This window comes from Poecile atricapillus, chromosome 4 (assembly GCF_030490865.1).
Source record: "Poecile atricapillus isolate bPoeAtr1 chromosome 4, bPoeAtr1.hap1, whole genome shotgun sequence".
Taxonomy (NCBI): Eukaryota; Metazoa; Chordata; class Aves; order Passeriformes; family Paridae; genus Poecile; species Poecile atricapillus.
Window position 1 is genome coordinate 33,294,258 of NC_081252.1, and position 20,720 is coordinate 33,314,977.

The window sequence follows — 20,720 nt, forward strand, 5'->3', positions numbered from 1 at the left end:
ATATATATATACACACATAATAATATATGCCTATAAATAAATGTGAATATATACCATAAGGCAGGCATAAAAAATGGTTCAAAATATAACTAAATTAAAAGTTAAAAAAGGTGAAATTTAGTAACAGGCATCTTAAAAGGGAAGCCAAAAACCATCAGAAAGTTTGGGTATGTTGATTGTAACTGAGAGATGCAGAAGAATATAAAGAAAAAGGTATAGGAAAAAACCACTAAGAACTTTTGAGTTTAACTGGATTTTTACAACAAAAATAATATATTCAACTAAACTGGGGTTAAAGCATTACAAATAACATAAAGAAGAACTGAAATACTTGAAGCTTTAAACATGAAACTTTTTAGTGCCACAATATATCTTTGTGAAAAGTGATTCTGAAAAGAAAGATACACACGCCTTATAATGAAATCCTACTGCTTTTCTGGAGATGGGCAGAGACAACAGAACAAAAGTTAAACTCTCGGCTCCACAATCAATAGAATTCTTGAATGTAATTTATTTTTCCTCCCTTTGGCAGCAGCCACCAAGCAGAGCTCTGCAACCATCACAGCACATGCAGCCTCTACTCCAGCATGCAGGTAGGTTATATGGACAGTGGTGTAATAGTCAGACTGCAGGATCTGACCTACTGTGATAAGGGAGGTCACAGGAGATAACAGGACAGTAATCAAGACTGTTACTGCAATGATGGGAAACAGCAGCAGACAGAGGATACAAATCCACAGGAAACTAGGTTTTGTTAGCTCTGCTGCTCACAGAACCATTTGTTTCCCTTGTGTTTTACAGATTTGAATACTAATATTTCTGTACATTGCAGCTTTGATCACCGTGTTAAATGTAGCTCTAGTGAATAAAAGGATTAGTTTGTCCAGATTGGCATGCTTATGACTGTGATATGAAGAGAACTTGAGGGGAAAACCTTTGAAGATCAAGCACATGCTCTATTTTAAAGGCTGAATTGGCAGTAGTACCTGAAGGTGGTTTATATGCATATAGTTTACAGCATGATACATATAACAATACTTCTGTAGTTTAGTATAAGGATTGTAAACACTTTCAGATTACTTAAATTTGTCTTGCTGTTAAAAGGGTGAATACCACTCTCTCCCTCCTGAAAAGGCTAAAAAGTCAGGCAAGAGTAGCACTCATGTTGGCCCATAAGCAGCTGGATTTCAGAAGTGGACAGCACAACTACAAAAGCAAAGGGACAGGAGGAACAAGATCAGCCCTTTTAGTTATAGCACATACTCCACACTGTCTCAGCAGATCATCAAACCTCAACCATGAGGTTTCAGGGCACAGTTAAGCTGATCTAATGGCCAGCCAGTGCCCAAAGGATTCACTGCCAGCTGTGCGTCCCCTGTGCCAGCTTTAACGCACATTCCGAGTCACACTGAGCCAACTCAGTTTGCTTTTTAGTTCCCTTCTCACTTAAATTCAGGGAACTAAAATGATAGAAAACCAATAGCACAAAATTGACAAAAAATTAGATTAAGCCAATAGCTAGTACAGGAAGAGATATGGGTAGGAGAAGCTGTTGGGAGCCATTCCTTTCAGTAGCAACTAAGCAGGTCAAATAAAATATGAAATGACAACCCCATAAAGGACAAGTGAATATAACATTTCAACTTTTGTGATGCTTGAAATTATTTTATGAAGGAAGGGTAAAACGTTTAATGATAAGTCTCTCCTTTTAATCTTTGCTAGGTTGTGCCTAACCTACGCAATCAATTCTGTTCCCACCACACTGCAGTGTAAACAAACAATAGGAATGAGAAGGACCAAAAACGTTAACATTTCTTTTGTGCCACTAACAAGCTTTTGTTTTTCCAGTCATTCCCAGCACCCTTTTGAAAGGTTCCCACAGCCCGTGTAAACAACCACAAGCTGAGAGAGATGACTGTACGTACCCCCTACATAGGCAGGCAGCAACCACAGCATGCAGCTCCCCTCACTAGACAGCCACACACCCACCCCATGACAGGGGACACCACCCACCTCTGCTCTTCAAACAAAACTCCTGCCTGTGCTCCTGAGTCACACTGAGTGTTACCTACTGCTCCCACCAGGCCAAATGTCAGTAATGGCAGAGCTGAAGTTTGATCCTCAGTTATTTCATATCTGCCCACTTCTTTTCTGTAGTAATCAGGAATTATTTGATTCCAAAATAGTCAAGCCTAACAGTGTTCAAAGCACAAATAAGAATAAGATTCACCATGGCAATAAGCTATAAAGCTGGGAATACAATACACAACCTGAAATTATAGAATCAGAGAATGGTTTGGGTTGGAAGGGACCTTAAAGGTCACGTAACTCCAACCCTTTTGCTATGGGCAGGGACATCTTTCCCTATACCAGGTTTTTCAAAGCCCTATTCAGCCTGTCCTTGAAGATGAAATGAAAATACAGGATGTCCTGGAAACAAACTAAATGTAACTGTGTATGTCAAAGTTGTTTTGCTACAGCAAGCCATGTGTAAGAACTGCTCTAGCTGTAGTGCACTCAGCTATGTAAAACTTTCAAATTTAGGTTAAACATCTGGACAACATAAGGAACCAGCCGTTGTGGAGATTATCAGGGGTGTTAACATAAACACTTCTATATTAAAATATTTCAAAATGTAAAGTTCAGCTACCTGTGTATTAGAGCCCACCTAAGATATTACTAGTAGGACCTCTTTCACACATATAATCACTCCCCTGAAGACACATAACATCAGAACACAGCTAGCATTACCACTGTCTTACTAAGGGGCTACCAAAGCCTGCATGCTACTCTTGACATATTTCATGAACATCAAGTGGCTATTCAGGGCTGTGTATCACACAGTTGGTAGAGTGGAGCAAGTGCAGGGCAGCACAAAGTCCAGCAAGCTGGGAGTCAAGCAGTGCCCAGGTCTAGCTCCTACCCAGACCACCAACAGCACGGTCAGAATCCACCTGCTGCCACAGATAACACAACAAACACACCATGAAAGCAGAGGGATACAACTGCCCCCTTCCACCAGAGGCTTGTCATAAGGGTTGTGTGTGCCCTATCTTGGCTACACAGACAAGTTTAAATATGGGCCAGGTGGGGGAAGCATAGCAGGTTTGACCACTGTCTCCCTCCCCCTCAACTCTTGCAGCAAATAGCAAGAAAAAGAAAAGCAATCCCCAAACACAGTGCCCCAAACAAATTGATTACTTCAAACTCATTCTTGCTGAAAGATCAAATAGGGACTGCTATTTAGGCATGTGGAGAAAGGACCAGTGTCAAAAGTTTCCTGGCAAAAAAAAAAAAAAAAAAAAAAAAAGGAAAGAAAAGAAAAGAAAAGAAAAAGATAAAACCACTGAAAACCACAGCAATTGTCACTATTGTACTCTGTAGTAAAGAAAAAAAGAGTTACCTGTCATTGCAGTGATCCACCCACTCAGAGAAATGCCACAGATCTGCAGACACACTCATCAGCTCTGGCAACAGCAGATGAAACTGCCACAGCAGAACTCAGAAACAAATGTTAAAAATAACTTAGACAAGGGTATCTCCAGGATCACAGTTTCAGGGCCCTTTTCTGTTGTGCTAGATCATCTCTAGCTCAGAGTATCATTGCATGAATTAAAACAAAATGACAAGATATAAACAGCAGGAGAAGTAGACATTCCTGACAAACTGCAGGTTTACTGGACCAAGCTCAGGGCCACAAGTAACACAGCTTAGCAAAGACATAGACAATAGTGAAACAAAGGTGAAGACATCCTGTTTTCAACAGAGATTCAGCACTATGCCAAGCTGTGTGGGGTCACACTTGCCACAAAAGATGAGTAACACTTCCTCAGAGGTCTGAATCCATAGCTGTAGTTTTGGTTATCATTATTTAATGGTTATGGCCTAGAACACTAAAGAAAATACTCCAGTATAGTCTAAAGCCTTATTAGGCAATGAAGTCAACAAAAGCAATGTACCCACTACTGTCAGGTCTAGCAAAGAAATGCTAGATTTTGCAGCTACTGCAATAGCTAGTGAGCAACTTCTCAAGCATGAAGTATGCTACAATGCTGAAAAGGCTTGCACTTGCCAGGGATCACACTGAGCAGCTTACCCTCCTAAAAAGGGAACTTGGGGAAAAGCTTGAAACCTTTTCTTCTCCATTGGCTTATGATGCTTTGGGCTTGTTAGTCATTTAGTAAGACAAGTAGCTTGTCCTGAAGTAGCCTGTTCAGTTCTGAATTCCCTGTGACTATTATCATTCCTGCAGATATATATGGACATACATTCTATCCAATAAAGCACATCACATATTTTACATAAAGACAGTAATAACCTTTCCACACGCAGTTTTGCAATACAGCAAACTAACTCCCTATAAGCATAGGCAGGTCCTGCATGCTGCAGCAGATCTAAATGTAAAGTTTTACCTTTAAGAAAACATGGTAGACTTTATCCTGAAAAGCACATGCTCCAAAAGTATCCACCAGCATCTGTGAAAACACAGAGCTAATGTGTGCAGTAAGGACATTCTGACGGTCAAAGAGGGCAGAGTTTAAGTAGATACTGTCAACAACACACACCCAGGGTTTGCAGCTCCTGTCCTGAAATACACAGCAGTTGCCACAACCTACAAGAACACAAAGCCACAGCTGACAAACTCTGACTCTGCATGACCAAATTAAGGAGTACTTCCATCTATCAAAAGGACCCACCAAAACTTCATGTGCAATCGAGTCTCCACCACCACTCTTAAGTTCTTTGATAAATCCACCAAGGAAACACACAGGGGAAGTCTCTGGAAACCTGTATCTTGTAAAGGTCACCTCCCACATTCCAAGCCATCCAGAGCAACATTTCTTAAGGATGAAGTGCTGAAGAGGGAGAAAACAAGCTCTGAATTGGACCAAGAAATTGAGGAACAGGAGAATCACTGAACATATGAGCAAGTACCAACGATTATCCCAGAATCAGTTCACATATTTTATTTTCAGAGAGAGACCCATGTGTAAAGAGGGAGAATTGGAAGGGGAAAGATTTAATTTATTATTATAACCTAGGATACTGGAGTGGCAACACTCATTGATTGAGGTTTATGGAGAGCTTAAGGGGAAATTATTGCAACTCTATTGCAACCCTCCTCTAACCTCCCACTCAGCACAGCTCCAGCCTCACAAGGCCAGGTCGCACCAAAGCACACACATGCCTCTCAGCTCCACCCTAGGGCAGCCCTCCTGCCTCGGTAAGCAGGCAGATCTTGTGCTTAGAAAGTGTTCAGCAGTCTGCCCTGCCCTCTTGAGCACACCTCATCTCAGCCTGCCCATGCTGAAGAATTCATAGACTTCCCATAGACTCTGGAGAAGTGCTGCTTCTCCAGAGAAGTATCAGGCAGGTCACGCCATCCGCATCACTGAAAGGTTTTCAAGCAAAAAAGCATTGCAAAACATTCACATTTTGAATAGCAACTTTGAATAGTCAACCTTTCAACAGGAAACATTACTTAACCCTAACTACCTCAGAGCTGTCCCTCAGCTGTAAGCAGCCACCCAGTCTCAGGTCACAAGATAAACTAGACTCACCTAGGCCAGCTTAGCCAGGCACTACCTGCAACAGGCTTATCCTATGATGGAGCTGCTTAGAAAGCACACTGACCAAGCAATTTCAATAAACCTACTCCTTTCCTCTCCATATCCCAATGACCCCTGCCCACAAAACATCTAAGGTACATCAATATGCTAATCAGTTTCATAACAATGTATTTGGCTTACAAAAATCCAAATATCACTCAACTTTTATGAAAGTATTAAAGGGAAGCTGGTTTTGTTTTTTTTCAATATAAGATGAGGTAAATAGCATTGCAAAATGTATCATACTGGTATAACTCTAAATTACAGCGAAAACTGAAAACATCACATACTTTTTTGTTTGGTTGGGTTTTTTTCTTTTTTTGTTTTATATCTTAATTAAAACATGCCACACTTCTCTATTTTATGGCCATATTTGTGTTTGGTCAGAAAACTAGATAAATTCTACTAGTTCATAATGCAACAGCCACCACCAATCATGTTGAAGGGATTTGGATTGGGAAAAAAGAGCTGTTTGAGAGCAAATCTTGCTGTTACAGCTACCTGCAAGCACACATCTGCTGAAACCATCACATCAGAAGTGTGCCACCAAAACAGCACCCACCAACACTTCATCCTGCAGCACAAAGCAAAGCCAACTGTCTCAGCTCAAGACTCAGGCAAAGCTTATGTGAACTAAGCAAGCTAGTTTTGGACAATATTTCACACAACCTCCTCTTAACCAGCTGTGGGTGTTGTATCCTCTAGCTGATGGTAACATCTTCAATTGCCCCAGCAAATGGGAAAAGATGTCTGCTGGTAGATTAGGCATGATACTATAGAAAAAAATGCATTGTTTCACCCTTGTAAAAATAACTGCAATTGTTTCAGAGAACATTGAGAAAACAAAATAGAGAAGAGCTACTGAATTACACAGATTTGTCTATTTAGCAAAAACAAGCAGTCTTGAGGAGATGAACAAGTATTTTTTGCCATAGTGAGCATGAACAAAACTGAGTGCAGTAATTCCTTTTACTCTGACATTCTTTACTTTTGAAGTACTTGACCTTACAGACGTAAATTATGTCCACACTACTGACAAAAATCCTAGCAAGTATCCATTTGAAAATACATGACTGCAGTGTATGCATTGATACAGGACAAACACTGGAGTAGCTAACCAGAACCACTGGTGCAAAGACCCAGGCAGGATTCACAACATTGCAACAGTTTAATTACCCCCCTTCCCCTCTTCCTGCCCAAGAAATGTCCCCTTACAAGTGAGCCACAATGCCTCTCATATTATTACAACAAAAGAACATCTTGCATGTGCAAAGCTCTCAAAGAAGAAAAGCAAATGTATAGTTTAACATTTAAGTAAGAGTCTAATCAAGCTGTTATATTTATTGATTGATTTTGGCTGAACAGAGAAGGGAGCCAAAAATTGATTACTTTATTATTTCACCAATAATCTTTACAAAGTGAAAGATGGAAAACCACCTTTCATTTTATACTAAATACAAAACTGTGACAGATAAGGAATAGACAGGGATTAGTACTCTTCCTCTCTCCTAACACAGGAATAAGAAGGTACCCAATACACCCAACAACACGTTTATTCAAAACCAATCACTTCAAAAGAAGGACTTGCCCATTCCTCCCTCAAAGCCACCAAACATGTTCACCCAAGAGGAAGCCATCAAGGGTTGCCAAATGCACAGAAATGACAACAAGTACACATTGATAGCAACTGGAAGGATGCTCTGGGATAGGGACCTGTAAGCATCTAGTGCTGCCTGCATTCTTTCACAGGCATCCTCTGCTGACCTCTGAGAGATGGAGGAGACTGGGCTAGACTGTCTTTGTTTGATTTAGCCACACGAGCCTGTGTAATAACCATGTACCACCACAGAGCAGGACCAAGAAGTTTGCTGACAATAAGTCAGTTTCCAATCTTACATGGGTCTAGGTCTTCATCAGACAAATATGTAAAAATCTTTGTAGCCTTTGCTGTCACAAAAGACTATACTACTGTCCACAGCAGTGATCCCTGCAAACAGTCTATCCAGTGAATACATGGAGCATTTCAGTACTGAACCATCCATCGCTTTCCACAAATTCAGTAAAGCACAATACTTTGTCGTGGAAGAGCATTTTCATGAGTAATTACAGACAATGTTTATCGTGTCTTTCTAGAATTGCCTGACATACACAGTCCATATACAACAAGGCTGAAGCAGCTCTGCAGATAAGGTCTTTATGCTACTTTTATTTCAACTAAAGAATATATGTATTGTATTATATGACATACGTAATGTACATATAGACATTGCATGTGGTCTTCACAGAAAGATTTAGAAGACTAAACATGTTCATTAAATACTGTCCAAATTTTAAAAATTCTGTTTACTTTAAAGAGACAGAAGAGTGGCATTCCTCTCTGTTTAATAACATTGCCTGGCCTAAACCATTAACGCCGTTCCTTTCTTTTACCAGTTCAGAGACAACAAATTCCACTGAAGTAATGAACAAAACTTTTGCTCGCGTCCGTACATAATAAGGGGAAGTAAAGTTAATTTGTCAGTCTAAGTCTAAAGATAAAAAGGATTTCTTTCCCTAAACTAGAAAGTTATTTGTTGTAAAAGCTTTTCTAACGGTTAATGCAAATGAAAATCACATACCTTCTGATAAACATTTATGTTTCCAAAGAGACACTGTTGTATTAGTAAATTATTCAGCTTGAACAAAGGACCTACACTGATTAGATATAAGCTGCAGTAGGAGGAAAAATCTAAACCTTGAAAAAAAAATTAAAAACATGAAGTGATATATCTTTTTGAGATATTTATGAACCTGAAACACCAACAAGAATGCATAAGTACCATTAAGAGACAGAAACAGGCTGCTGTTAACAACTGGATGATGATGGAGAAAGGGCAGACTTAAGTTTGGGAGTAGGAAGTGCCTTAAAGCAAGTGTAATCACCACATGAAAAAAGGACATAGTGTCATTTTGCTCCTGTAGATATTAAATACAGCTTAGAATTGACCATCTCCTTAATACTGTGGCTTGAAGAGAACATCACTTCCTTTCCTAACTACTGAGTTCTGTGATCGAGCAAAACTAGGAGTGAACCAAATGTAGAGTTCAACTTCTTTACAGTCCCTTTTAAACCAGCAGCAATGACAAAAAGCTTAAGATATGGAGATACTTCAAACTAAAGAAAATTAATCTTCTTAGCTTCAGCAAACTAGGTCTCAAAACGAAACTGTGAAACATCAGGTGCCCTGCCTACCTTAAAATTCCAGTCAATGTCTAGGTTTTCCCCTGAGCTTTCAGAGGCTATCTCCTCAGTGGAATGGACAAGCATACAGCTGGGAAACAGGCAGTAAGTGCTCTCAAAAGTGTAGCACAAACTGAAGCACAGAGCAAGCATGCGTAGCTGGAATGCTGGAGTAGGGCCTTCTGTTCACACCCATGTATTTCAGAGCTTCAGCAACTGTGTACATTTCTGCTACGTTTTGTTTTCCTCTGCTTTCAATTGCATCTGGTAAAGAAAGCGCAGGAGAGCAGGCGCCTAGCAACTGGCCCACAGGATGTTCACAAGCTGTACACTCTTCTTTTAATGAAAAGCCTGACAAAACCTACAACCTTCCCCTTCAAAGTCTTTCTAGACTCCTTCCAGGAAGATGTGGAGAGGGCTCACGCAGACAACAGTTTCCACTCAGGAGTTACAATTTCTGGATCTCTGTCTGAACACTGTCTCAGCAAATAAACGACATTAAACCTACTCTCTTCATTTTTTAGTACAGCCTCGTCATATGTTACAAATTGCTGTATAAATTTTAACACCCGAATAGTACAATTTAACACTAGCAGACACAATTGTTTCTTCCCCGACAAAGTACTGAGGTGCTGTTTTCTTCAGTAAAGAGAAAGTTAAGATACTCTATTAAAACACTTCAAGTTTTGATACAGTTTTTGCTCAGCAGGAAATTATGCACGGGGCGGAAATGCTAAAAAGCAAAGCAGAACAGAACCCAAGCAAACACAGTCCCGTTCCCAAACGAGACCTTCTTTCCCCAGTCCCGGAGTAAGGGCAAGAGCACTCCCATGCCTCGCAAAGCAGCAACTACTTCGAAAAACAGGAAGAGCCAACTCCTGGCTTTTAAAACACATTCAAAATACTTCACATGGAAAATAAGCAGCTCCTCAATAATGTTTTTCCGCGACAAGACCTGCTTTTTCCACCTAAGTGTTACGTAAATGAGCGGGCAGGAGGCAGCCGCGGGGTCTGTTAGGAGCCACTCAACCTACAGAGAAAAGAAGGAAAACGGGGGAGCGGGGTGGTGGATGTTTGAAACCCTCGGGGCTCAGGGCACCGCGGCCGTGCGCTCCGCTCCCAGCCTTGCACAACTTTCCGCCGCGGCAGTTCCGCTCGGCTCCCCGGGCGGGGACGGGACGGAGGGGTCCGAACCCTCCGCCCGCCCGCTCGCCGCCTTTGTTCGCGGGGGCCGCCGCTCCCGGCACAAAGCGGGCGGCAGAACTTGCGGAGGAGACCTCGGCCCTTCCCGGGGGCCGTGGCGGAGCACCCCGGCCCCCCGGCCCCGTCTCGGCGGCGGGCGGGAGCGGCGCGTGGACCGCGGGGCAGCAGACCGTGCGCGGCCGGCAACGTGAGCCGCATGGGAAACGGCGGCGGCCGGCGCCGCGCCCCCCGCCCCGGCCCCCCGCCCGCACCGCCGGCAGCCCCGGGGCACCCAGCCCCTTCCCACGGCGCCTCCTCCCGCTCGCACTCACTTTTCGGGACGGGCTCCGCTGGGCTCTCCCTCCGCTCGCGGCGCGCGCGCCTTCCCGCCGGCGGGGCGATGCGGGCGGCGAGGCGGAGCCCCCCTGCCCCGGCGGGAGGGGGTCCGCTGTCCCCCCCGCCCCGGGGCTGCCGCCGGGGGCTGGGTGGTTTCAAAGGGGCAGGCGGGTCCAGCCCCCCCGCAGCCCCGGGCGGGCTGCGGACTGGTGGCCCTCGAGGAATCCCCCCCCGGCTGCGGCTGTCCCGGCGGCGGATCAGGTGCGCCGCCGCGTCCTCTCACATGGAGCCACCGCCTCGCCGCCCCTCGGCGCCCCCCGGGCCGGTCCCCGCACCGCCACCGGCCGGGAGGCGAGTGGCTCGGGCCGCGGCCCCCGCCCCGCTCTCCCTCTCATGCACTGCGGGCGCCGCCGGGCCCCGGCTCCAGCGGCGGGGGGGCCGTCAGGGCCCCAGCTGGGCGGCGCGGCGGGGCAGCCGGGCGGCGGGGCTCGGCGCCGCGGCCGCTCCGCTCTGCGGCATGTGGGGGGAGCGGCGGCGCGGGGCGCTGGGCGGCGGGGCAGGGCCGGGCCGGGGACGCCGGGCGCGGTGGGGGGAGCGGCGGCAGCAGCGCCCCGGGATCCGCTCGCTTCCTGCGGCGCCGGGAGGGGGCGGGGAGGGCGGGCGGGAGAGGGAGCGAGCGCGGCGGCGGCGCGGGCGGATGACAGCGGTAACCCGGCAACGGGGCCCGCCCCGCCCCGGTGCTGGCGCGGAGCGATGATGCCGAGGGCGGGCGAGGTGGAGCCGCGCAGGTCCCGCCGCGGCCGCGCGGTTCAGCCCGGGACAAGGGGGCGGCCCCGCGCCCGCCCCGCCCTTTCCCGCCTTGGGAACGGCCGCGGCCGCTCCGTACGCCCGGGAGCCGGCGGTGGGAAGTGCTGGTCACCCTCGGTGCTTCCAGAAACCGGGGCTCACCTGGCCCCAGCAGCACTTGGCCAGTCGGGCTCCGGGTGCCGCGAACCCAGTAATGGGAGTGATGGCTTCCCTGTCCTTGCACTCCTAAGGCTAAACCAAGGTTATTTACAAGAACCTCTAACAGAATCACAGAATCGACTCGGTTGGAAAAAGACCCCTGGGTTCATCGAGTCCAGCCTATGACCAAACACCACCGTGGTCAGCTAGACCATAGCACTGAGTGCCACATCCTGTCGTTCTTTAAACACCTCCAGGGATCTCCCTGGGCATCCCCTTCCAAACTACCCTTTCTGTGAAGAAATTCCTGCTACCTAAATGTCCAACCTAAATGTCTCCTGGTGCAACTTAAGACTGTCCTTTTGTCCTGTTGCTGCTTGCCTGGGAGAAGAGACTGACCCTCACCTGGATACCCCTCCTTTCATACGGTTTTTGAGTGATGTGGTCACCACAAGCCTTCTTTGGTCCAAGCTAAACAACCGGTCAGCCACTCATCACAGGACTTGTGCTCCAGTTTATTGCAGAGTTGTGGCTGTCATATGAGAGCTCCGCTAGGCCTCCTTTGGTTTGTGAGGATGACTATATAGTGCTGTTCAACAAACAAGGTAAAAACTGAAAATTATCCATCATTAAGTTTGTGGGATGGCTGAACATGGCACTCAGCCTGGCCACTGAGAAAAGCTTAGGCCTCAGGAAAAAGAAAAAAAACAAAACAATGTTTGACTCTGTTGCCATCATAAAACATACACAAGAGCAAAATTAAGGTTACCTGTGTGCCTTAGGTCTGGCATTTCCTTCCTTTTCCAAAGATCGTAGCTGATCTTTGCCATGTCAGGATATGCCCAGGCAGACATTGGCTGCTCTGCCCAGACTTCATGCCAGCATCAGGCCATGGGATGTCTGACTGCACTAAAATCCTTCCAGTTGCCTGCTAGCTTATTTCTTGCCTGCTGTACAGTTGTAATTCTGCCTCTTATTCTCCATCATCTTCTCTTGGTGTTTCTTTACCCTTTGCTATTACCTTGTTTAACTGATTTTTCTTTTTCCGTGTATTAAAAACAGATGTCTGAGCTCACTCAATTCTCCAAACCTCTCACGTGTCCCCACTGGGACAATGCAGCAGAGAAGCACTCTCACTCTTGAGAGCTGCAGGCACCTTCCTCACCAGCTGAACTTCCACACATCCATTCTGGCCTAGCTTATCCTTATTGTAACAAATTGGCAAGGGATGCTTTTGCAGACAGAAGCCTCCTTCACTAGTGAGCCCTGCTTCCCCACAGAACATCACTCACCTTGTCCACAGAATGACAAAGCAGTCCTGCAATAAGTATATAGGTAAATATGTAATCAGGTAATTGAACTTTTTATTCCTGGAGCAAGCAGGAATTAAATTTGCATTAATAATGTTTTCATTTTGGCAAGGTTTTTTTCCCCACAAGTTTATAAAAACACATGCTTTTTTGGCCCTCTACAAAGGAAAGAGCAATGCTAAAACTTTTTATATCTGCAGCAGGGATCTCTGCCCCATGAGCTAAGAGAACACAAGTCTCTCCTCAGACTCTATCCATGTCAAGGGGTTACTGACTCCTATTTCTTGGATCTCTTGCTTATTCCACTGGCTTTCTGTTAATTGTAGTGTTCTCTCTCTGCCAATTGAATAATAAATTTGCACATAGATCGGACATAACTGGGACACTAATACTGAGTACACATTACTTAGGAGTGAAGGAAAAAGTTGGCTGTCTAATCACTGTAGATCACTGACAATGGCAGATGCATCACTCAAGAAACAGAAAATCACTGCTCTGCCAGTACTAATGATAGTGCTCAGACTGGCTGAGGATTAAATGAAAATGTTACGATTATTTTATTAGTCACAGATTAAAATGGTTCAGCATGTAGTCTTTAATGGAAATGTGGTCATGACTGACTATACTTCAAACAGTAGGGATAAAAATAGGAATTGTACTGCAGATCAATGCATTGGCAGAACTAATCACACTGTCATATGCCAGACTTGAATGCCACCACACAGACAGTTTCAATAAAAGTGATTTTAAAAATAACACACAGAACAATTTTAAGTGGAACTGTATTGTTTTCAACATACAATCCAGTGAGAATGCAAAAACCTTGCCAGAGGTTATTACTGTGCATGAAATCGTGACAGAGGAAGAGAAACACTGGGGCTTTTAAGCACTCTGCCTAGGGGCTGAAGGGATACTTGCTGTCTGTCTGGATGCATTTTCTTCCCATGGTGTTTTTAATCTTGATGGACTACCACTCGTACCAGGGGTTGGTATTAAGCTTAATGGCAAGATTGCAATCTATCAACAACCTTGGTAACTGAAAAGATTCCATGCTAAAAGGCATAGAAAATTAGATGATGATTTGAAAATGAGAGTTAGCCAGGAGAGAGAGGGCACATGCATGTGTAACAAATCTGCTATAGAGTTGTTATTATAGAGGAAAGCTGACCCTGGATCATACTATGTCCTCTTTAAAATGCCATAAATAATAAGGGGAAATAATCAAATGAAAGGAGTGCATTCAAATACTAAACCACCATTTTAAAAATCTGCTTAATTTGCCCATATTTCTTCTTTGATCAGGCACCTAGGATAAATTTTGTAAGCTGTTTGCAGATAAAGGGAAGAATAAAGGATTTCTTTGTGCGGGAAAACATGGACCCAAGTTACGGTAATGCTGTAGGAGGTCTTCTGTTCAAGGTTTAGTCCATTTTGACTAATGCAGTTTAAATTTCAATCCTTAGTGTTTAGAAATTATTTTCCCCAATTGTTTACAGGTAGATATATCCTAATGGCTGGCAGTACTGTGCATCCCACTGCCTGCAGGAATGAGGATGGAAACTGAGCTCTGCCTTAGGCAGATGCTCCAGCTTCTCTAACCTGCCCATACCTGAGGCTGCATGTGTCAGGGTTTGGGATGGGAGAGGCATGCATCCCATGTAATGGGGTCATCAACAGTGTGCCCATGTGCGGGTCCTAGACTGGGGAAGGTTTCTGAGGCAGAGTTGGTGCCTGAGAAACAGACCCTTTAGCAGGACTCCTGTGAGGAGGGAGTTACACTGGATACAAAGTCCTGGCTTTAGCAGCATAGTGCTTAGGCATGTTTTGGTTTCTCCCTGCCAAACACAGACCAGAGGTGTAGGGAAGCTGTGCTGTTGCACTGCTGGTGTAGGAGGAGGCAGGCAATTGAGCAGGGGACACTGGATCAGCAGCTGTCATAATCACAGCTTGTTCTGCTGGGTGAGAAAAAATCTCAGGAGCAGACAAAAGGTAGCAAAAGGGGCAAGATAAGCAAACCACAAGGGAGTAGAGCCACACTTTTTGTTGTTAGTGAAATACAGATTGATTCATCTGGCTCAAACCCCACCCTTTGAGCTGCAGTGCTTAGGCTACACAGGGGCTGTCAAAACCTTACTTAAAGCTAAATCCACCAATTCAGACTGCCTGCTGCCACTTCTTAAACGGTATGAAACATCCTCTCTCTCTCTGCTTCAAGTAAGGCTATGATAGGCTTGAGGTAAAGAAGCAAAGAGCTCCTCTTTTTTATAGGCAATCTTCTGAGCAGTTAGTTCTACCTTTAATTCGCTACAAATGAAACCGCTGTCCTGGCTGACCTTGGGAAGGTCATTTTAAGTACCCTGCATGATGGAACTGAAACTGTCTCCTTCCCAGCAGACAGAGATTTGATTTGTCTCTCTTTTCTTGCTGTTCTTTTCAATAATGTTTTTAGAGTTACTGGTAAGGCATAATTCACATTTCTCCCATGGCATTACTGAGTACTGTAAAGTTGTGTGCAAGCACATTGCACCAGACTTAGACAATAAAATCAAGATTGTAGATAGAACCTATTGCATTCAAACAAAACAGAGAGGATACAGTAGAAGTAATAACAAGAAAACCAGAATGAAAATTATCTTTCATCTTAATTCCTGTAGGGAACAGGTCATCATGGACATACTGTGCTCAAGCGGAGTTATAATGTAAATATTCTCTTCAATAAAATGAACAGATAAAGAAAAAAAAGAGCTATACAAGATGTCATTTTCAAGAGGTGTAAAGGTCTAACACTTCTCAGCTGCAGATAAAAAGCCTGGAAAAGAGACAAAATTTCTAAATAGATAAGGCAAATTTTCATGGATGCAGTCAAAGAACTGGACCCTGTTTCCCAAGCCTCATTCTCATTTGGGAGACAAAGAGAGTAAATTTACTGCAACAAATATTGATGGAAGTTTAGCCAGACATAACTACAGCAGTCCCTGGATCTGACTGCATGTAAAGATAAGACAATGCTGTGGCAGCATCAGCTCAGTTGATAGCACAGATGATCTCATCAACAGGAAATTTCAATCTCAACCCCTAGGTCTTGGTAACAACACCATCCCTTGCTATGGACATTTACATGTAAGTTTCATGGCAATACTATCATATCAGAGAGAATTTGTGAATTCTTACCCTGACTCAGGAAAAGGGCCTCATTTTTGGTACTTACAGGCATGATACAATGCAAGACCTTTGGGCTTTTTCTTCCCTTATTCTATTGCTCCATTTCTGCTCATTCTGTTACAGGCAGTGTAATGGTTTTAGTAGAAGTAACATATGAAAGAGAAACAGTACAATCAGTGAGAACACTGGCAAAAGACCATCTATACAAATTTACTAGTTTCAGTGATACAGTAAGTTACCTTTGTATGTCTGGCTGTAGCTTAAAGCAAATATTAGTAGAATTAAAACCGATCTGGCCTAGGTGTTCCACATAGTGATAGATTAATTTGCTTTTAATGCAAGAGTGCTGCTGATATTTTTCTTTTTCCACTGAATGCAAAATTGTACTTTTAAAGGACATGACTTTAAGCAAAAACATGGGGTTTGGTGAAATGTTTGGAACCGAACCCCAGTTATATCTGAACTGTGCAACAGTGCAGGCTAAGATCTCCAGTCTTAAAAACCTTACAGGCAGATATTTCAATCCAGTACTAACACCCATGATAATGCACTCAAGTGAACCAATTTCTGAATGTTCTCCAAATCCACACCAAAACACAGTTTGTCAGGTCCATCAAGGCTGTGATTACACTGGGACTAAGCCAGCACAAGAGCTAGAATTAATTGTACCCTGGCGAAATCAGGGCAGACACAGCAAGGGTAGTGCAGATCAGTGTATTGGCAAAACTCTATTGGGCAGCTTGCCTGCCCATTAAGCCTTGCCTGCCTCACAAGTTTTGTCAGTCTCTTGCTGCTATTGGACTTGAAATTCATTGTAATAAAAAGAGAGCTCAGATATCTAAGACTTGCTAATTGTCTCATAAAGGCAAGACAAGTTAAAAATTCACACAGGAAAGCATGTAGTCTGTGCCTCTGGCAAATACTAGTTTACAAAACATCAGTCTATTTATAGTATTTGTCTAAGTGTGCTTGAAGTTGAAAGTGTTAGCAACTTTCTTCTACAATCTATATTTAGCCATGGTAGCCTGACTATCATGGTAAGCAAAGAAGGTTTGGTGGGAGCAAATCCTAATAAGGTATTCCCCGGTATTGAAAATAACTGAGTCACAGCTGCAATATTTAAACTATTTATAATTCCGTTAAACAACAGTTCATAGGAAAACACTGTGAAAACCTGGTGGTAACATCACTGTTTTCTGCTACAGATTGATCTTAGTGTTGAATGTCCCCACACCATAGCAAAGCCCTTTTTTTTCCCAGAACTTTAATTACATTCTTGTTCGTGTCTTCAGAGGTAATTCTACAAAATTTAAGAATAATTTCTTGACATAAATCTGAATACCTATATTTCACATTTATTTCAAATACTGTCTGGCACTGTCCTGCTCTTCAGTGTAATTTTTTGTTCAGCCATCTTCCTTTGGCCATCAACAACTCCCCCCTCCCCACCAATGGCTGCAGTTCATAAAACAATTTTTCAGGAAAATAGTTTCTGCAAAACGGTTTGCACAAGTAGAAGAAAGACAGTCTTAGGGATGAAAAGACATTGAACTCATATTCAGCTAAATCACTGGACATATTTATTTAAATCTGAGAATACTTACTAACAGTAACAGGTGACACTAAAGTCTCATCAATTAAAGTTTTTGGAGCCATTTGTACTTTTGATTGTGGTTATGTGTCTGTAAAATGGGACACTGATGTTTAAGCCCACTGCCACCTGGTCCCCCGAACTAATAATGTCAGTGTAATGAGGTTAAAGGAACTTTCCCAAATCCTACCTGAGACAGACAGCTCTCAATTTATCTGAATTACGCTATTAGTACTGCCCCAGAATGGCAACAGTACCTCATCAAATCCTAGGCTTTGAGTCTTTCCTGATATTACATTTCACAACCAAAAACACTGGCAAATTGATATAGTTCTAGAACTTTATTTTCAGTACTTTTCATGCTCTCCAGATAGTAAGATATTTCCTGTATTGTTGTCTTTTCCTTGGGAGTTCATTCTTGTTTCTCCCATATCCAGGTAAATTAAACTCTCCTGTGACTGCAGAAAATACTGTCAGTTTCTGTAGTTGTGTTGGTCCTAAATAAACTGACTTTAACTATTTATATTTGAATGATGATATTTTAATTACACATATAAATACAGAAAGGGAGAAAAAGCATAAAACCCACTTTCAAAGTACTTGGCTGTGTATTAGAAAAATCAAGATGTAGCTGTTATACAGAATTGTACAGCAGAATCAGAAAGCTATACAAATTTGTCAATCCACATGAAAAAGGAATAATCTTCCTCACTTCATGGTGTATTCCAAAATAATCACACCCAGAATCACACAGAATGACTAGGTTGGAAGAGACCTTGAAGATCATAAAGTCCAACCCAGCCCTAACACCACAACTAAACCATGGCACCAAGTGCCATATCCAGTCTTTTTTTAAAGACATCCAGGGATGGTGACTCCACCACCTCCCCAGACAAAGCATTCCAGTACTTTATCACTCTTTCTGTGAAAAACATTTTCCTAATATCCAACCTATATTTCCCTTTGTGCAGCTTGAGACTGTGTCCTCTCATTCTGTGAGTCACTGACTGGTGAAAGAGACCAATCCCCACCTGCCTACAGCCACCTTTCAGGGAGTTGTAGAGAGTGATAAGACCCCCTCTGAGTCTCCTTTTCTCCAGGCTAAACAACCCCAGCTCCCTCAGCCATTCGTCACAGGGTTTGTGTTCCCAGCCCCTCACCAGCCTGATTGCCTCCTCTGGATGTGCTCAAGCATCTCAACATCCTTCCCAAACTGAGGGGCCAGAACTGGACACAGCACTCCAGGTGTGGCCTCACCAGTGCTGAGTACAGGGGGAGAATGACCTCCCTGTTCCTGCTGGCCACACTATTCCTGACACAGGCCAGGAGCCATTGGCCTTCTTAGCACACTGCTGGCTCATGTTCAGCCAGCTGTCACCAGCACCCCCCAGGTCCCTTTCTGCCTGGGCACCATCCAGCCACACTGTTCCTAGACTATAACACTGCAGGGGGTTATTGTGACCAAAATGCAGGACTTGGCACTTGGACTTAATAAACTTCATCCCATTGGACTCTGCCCATCCATCCAGTTGTTCCAGATCTCTTTGCAGAGCCCTCCTACCTTCCAACAGATCAACACACGCTCCCAGCTTAGTGTAGTCTGCAAATTTACTAATTAAAGACTCAGTACTCTCATCCATGTCGCCAATAAAAATATTGAACAGAACTGGCTCCTAAGGAATACCACTGGTGACTGGCTGCCAGCTGGATGCAGCACTGTTCACAACCACTCTCTGGGCCTGACCATCTAGCCAGTTCTTAACCCAGCAAAGAGTGCTCCTGTCCAAGCTGAGGGCTGCCAGATTTTCCAGGAGTGTGCTGTGGGAGACAGTGTCAAAGGCTGTGGGCACACAGTTTGTGGTGATTGGGAATGGTGCTGTGGCCAAGCCTCATCCTTAATGGACTACAACTTTGTAGGACTGGCGAACAGTATTGAAGGCATAGAAACATGGAATGCTGATGTGTATTGATCAATCACAAAAGGGCAGAGGGAGGTGTGGTGCATGTAAGATGAAGGGTATAAAAGCTTGTACAGAAAAACAATAAAGTGCTGATACTTGGAACCTTCTTTGGCGTCAGTCGTACCTCTGCCATCAAAAGGCCTTGCTGAAGTCCAAATAGACAACATCCACAGCCCTTCCTGCATCCACCAGGCCGGTCTCCGGGTCATAAAAAGAGACCAGGTTGGTCAAACAAGACCTGTCCCTCCTAAACCCATGCTGGCTGGGTCTGATACCCTGGCCATCCTGTGTGTACTGTGTGATGACACTCAGTATAAACTGTTCCATTACCTTACCAGGTACTGAGGTCAGGTTGACTGGCCTATAATTACCAGGATCCTCCTTCCCACACCCTTTTTGTGAATGGGAGTCACATTGGCCAGCTTCCACTCATCTGGCACCTCCCCAGTGAGCCAGGACTGTTGATAAATGATGGAGAGCAGCTTTGCAAGCTCATCTGCCAACTCCTTCATCATCCTGGGATGGATCCCATCTGAGTCCATAGATTTATGAACATCCAAGCTCAGCAGTTCTCTGACTGCCTCCTCCTGGATAACAGGGGGACCATTCTGCTCCCTGACACCATCTACCAACAACCCAGGAGCACACTTGACTTGAGGACAAGCTGTTTTCCGACTAAAGACTAAGGCAAAGAAGGCATTAAGCACCTCTGCCTTCTCCTCATCTGCAGTTACAAGTTATCTCCTGCATCCAAAAAGGAGCAACGGTTGGTCTTGCCCTTCCTTTTACCATTAATATATTTGTAAAAACATTTTTTATTATCCTTTACAAAAGTTGCCAAATTAAGTTTGAACTGAGCTTTGGCCTCCCTAATTTTTTTCCTACATGCCCTAGCAACACCCTTAAATACTTCCTGAGAGACCTGATCCCCCTTCCAAAGATGATACATCCTCTTTTTATTCCTAAGTTCCTTCAAAACCTCGTTGCCCATCCAGGCTGGATGTTCACCTTGTCGACTCATCTTTTGGCACACAGGAACAGTCTGTTCCTGTGCCCTCAAGATCTGTCTTGAAGCACGCCCACCTTTCTTGGACTCCTTTGTTTTTAAAGACTGCTTCCCAAGGAGCTCTCTGAATAAGTCTCCTAAATAGGCCAAAGTCTGTTCTCTCGGAAGTCTAATGTAAAAGTCTTATTGATGTTCCTCCTGATATCACCAAATATTGATAACTCTGTAATTTCACAATCACTATGCCCCAAGCAGCCTCCAAGCACCACATCTCCCACCAGCCCATCTCTATTTGTATACAACAGATCTAACACATAACATATATTAACATCTAATCCTTGGTGGATTCACCCATCAGCTGCAACAAAAAGCTGTCCTCCAAGCACTCTAAAAACTTC

General features: G+C 44.1%; 1 protein-coding gene across 6 annotated transcripts in view; it reads right to left on the reverse strand.

Annotated features, from left to right (window-relative positions):
- Window positions 1-10,813, reverse strand: part of FBXW7 (F-box and WD repeat domain containing 7) — a 176,497-nt gene extending 165,684 nt beyond the window's left edge. For 3 of the 6 annotated variants that reach the window (XM_058838238.1, XM_058838239.1, XM_058838240.1), the window contains exon 1: window positions 10,344-10,813. The gene's annotated coding sequence lies outside the window, so the exon portion shown is untranslated. The remainder of the gene's footprint in view (window positions 1-10,343) is intronic. The other 3 variants (XM_058838234.1, XM_058838237.1, XM_058838241.1) reach the window with 3 other exon arrangements.
- Window positions 10,814-20,720: the final 9,907 nt, after the last annotated feature.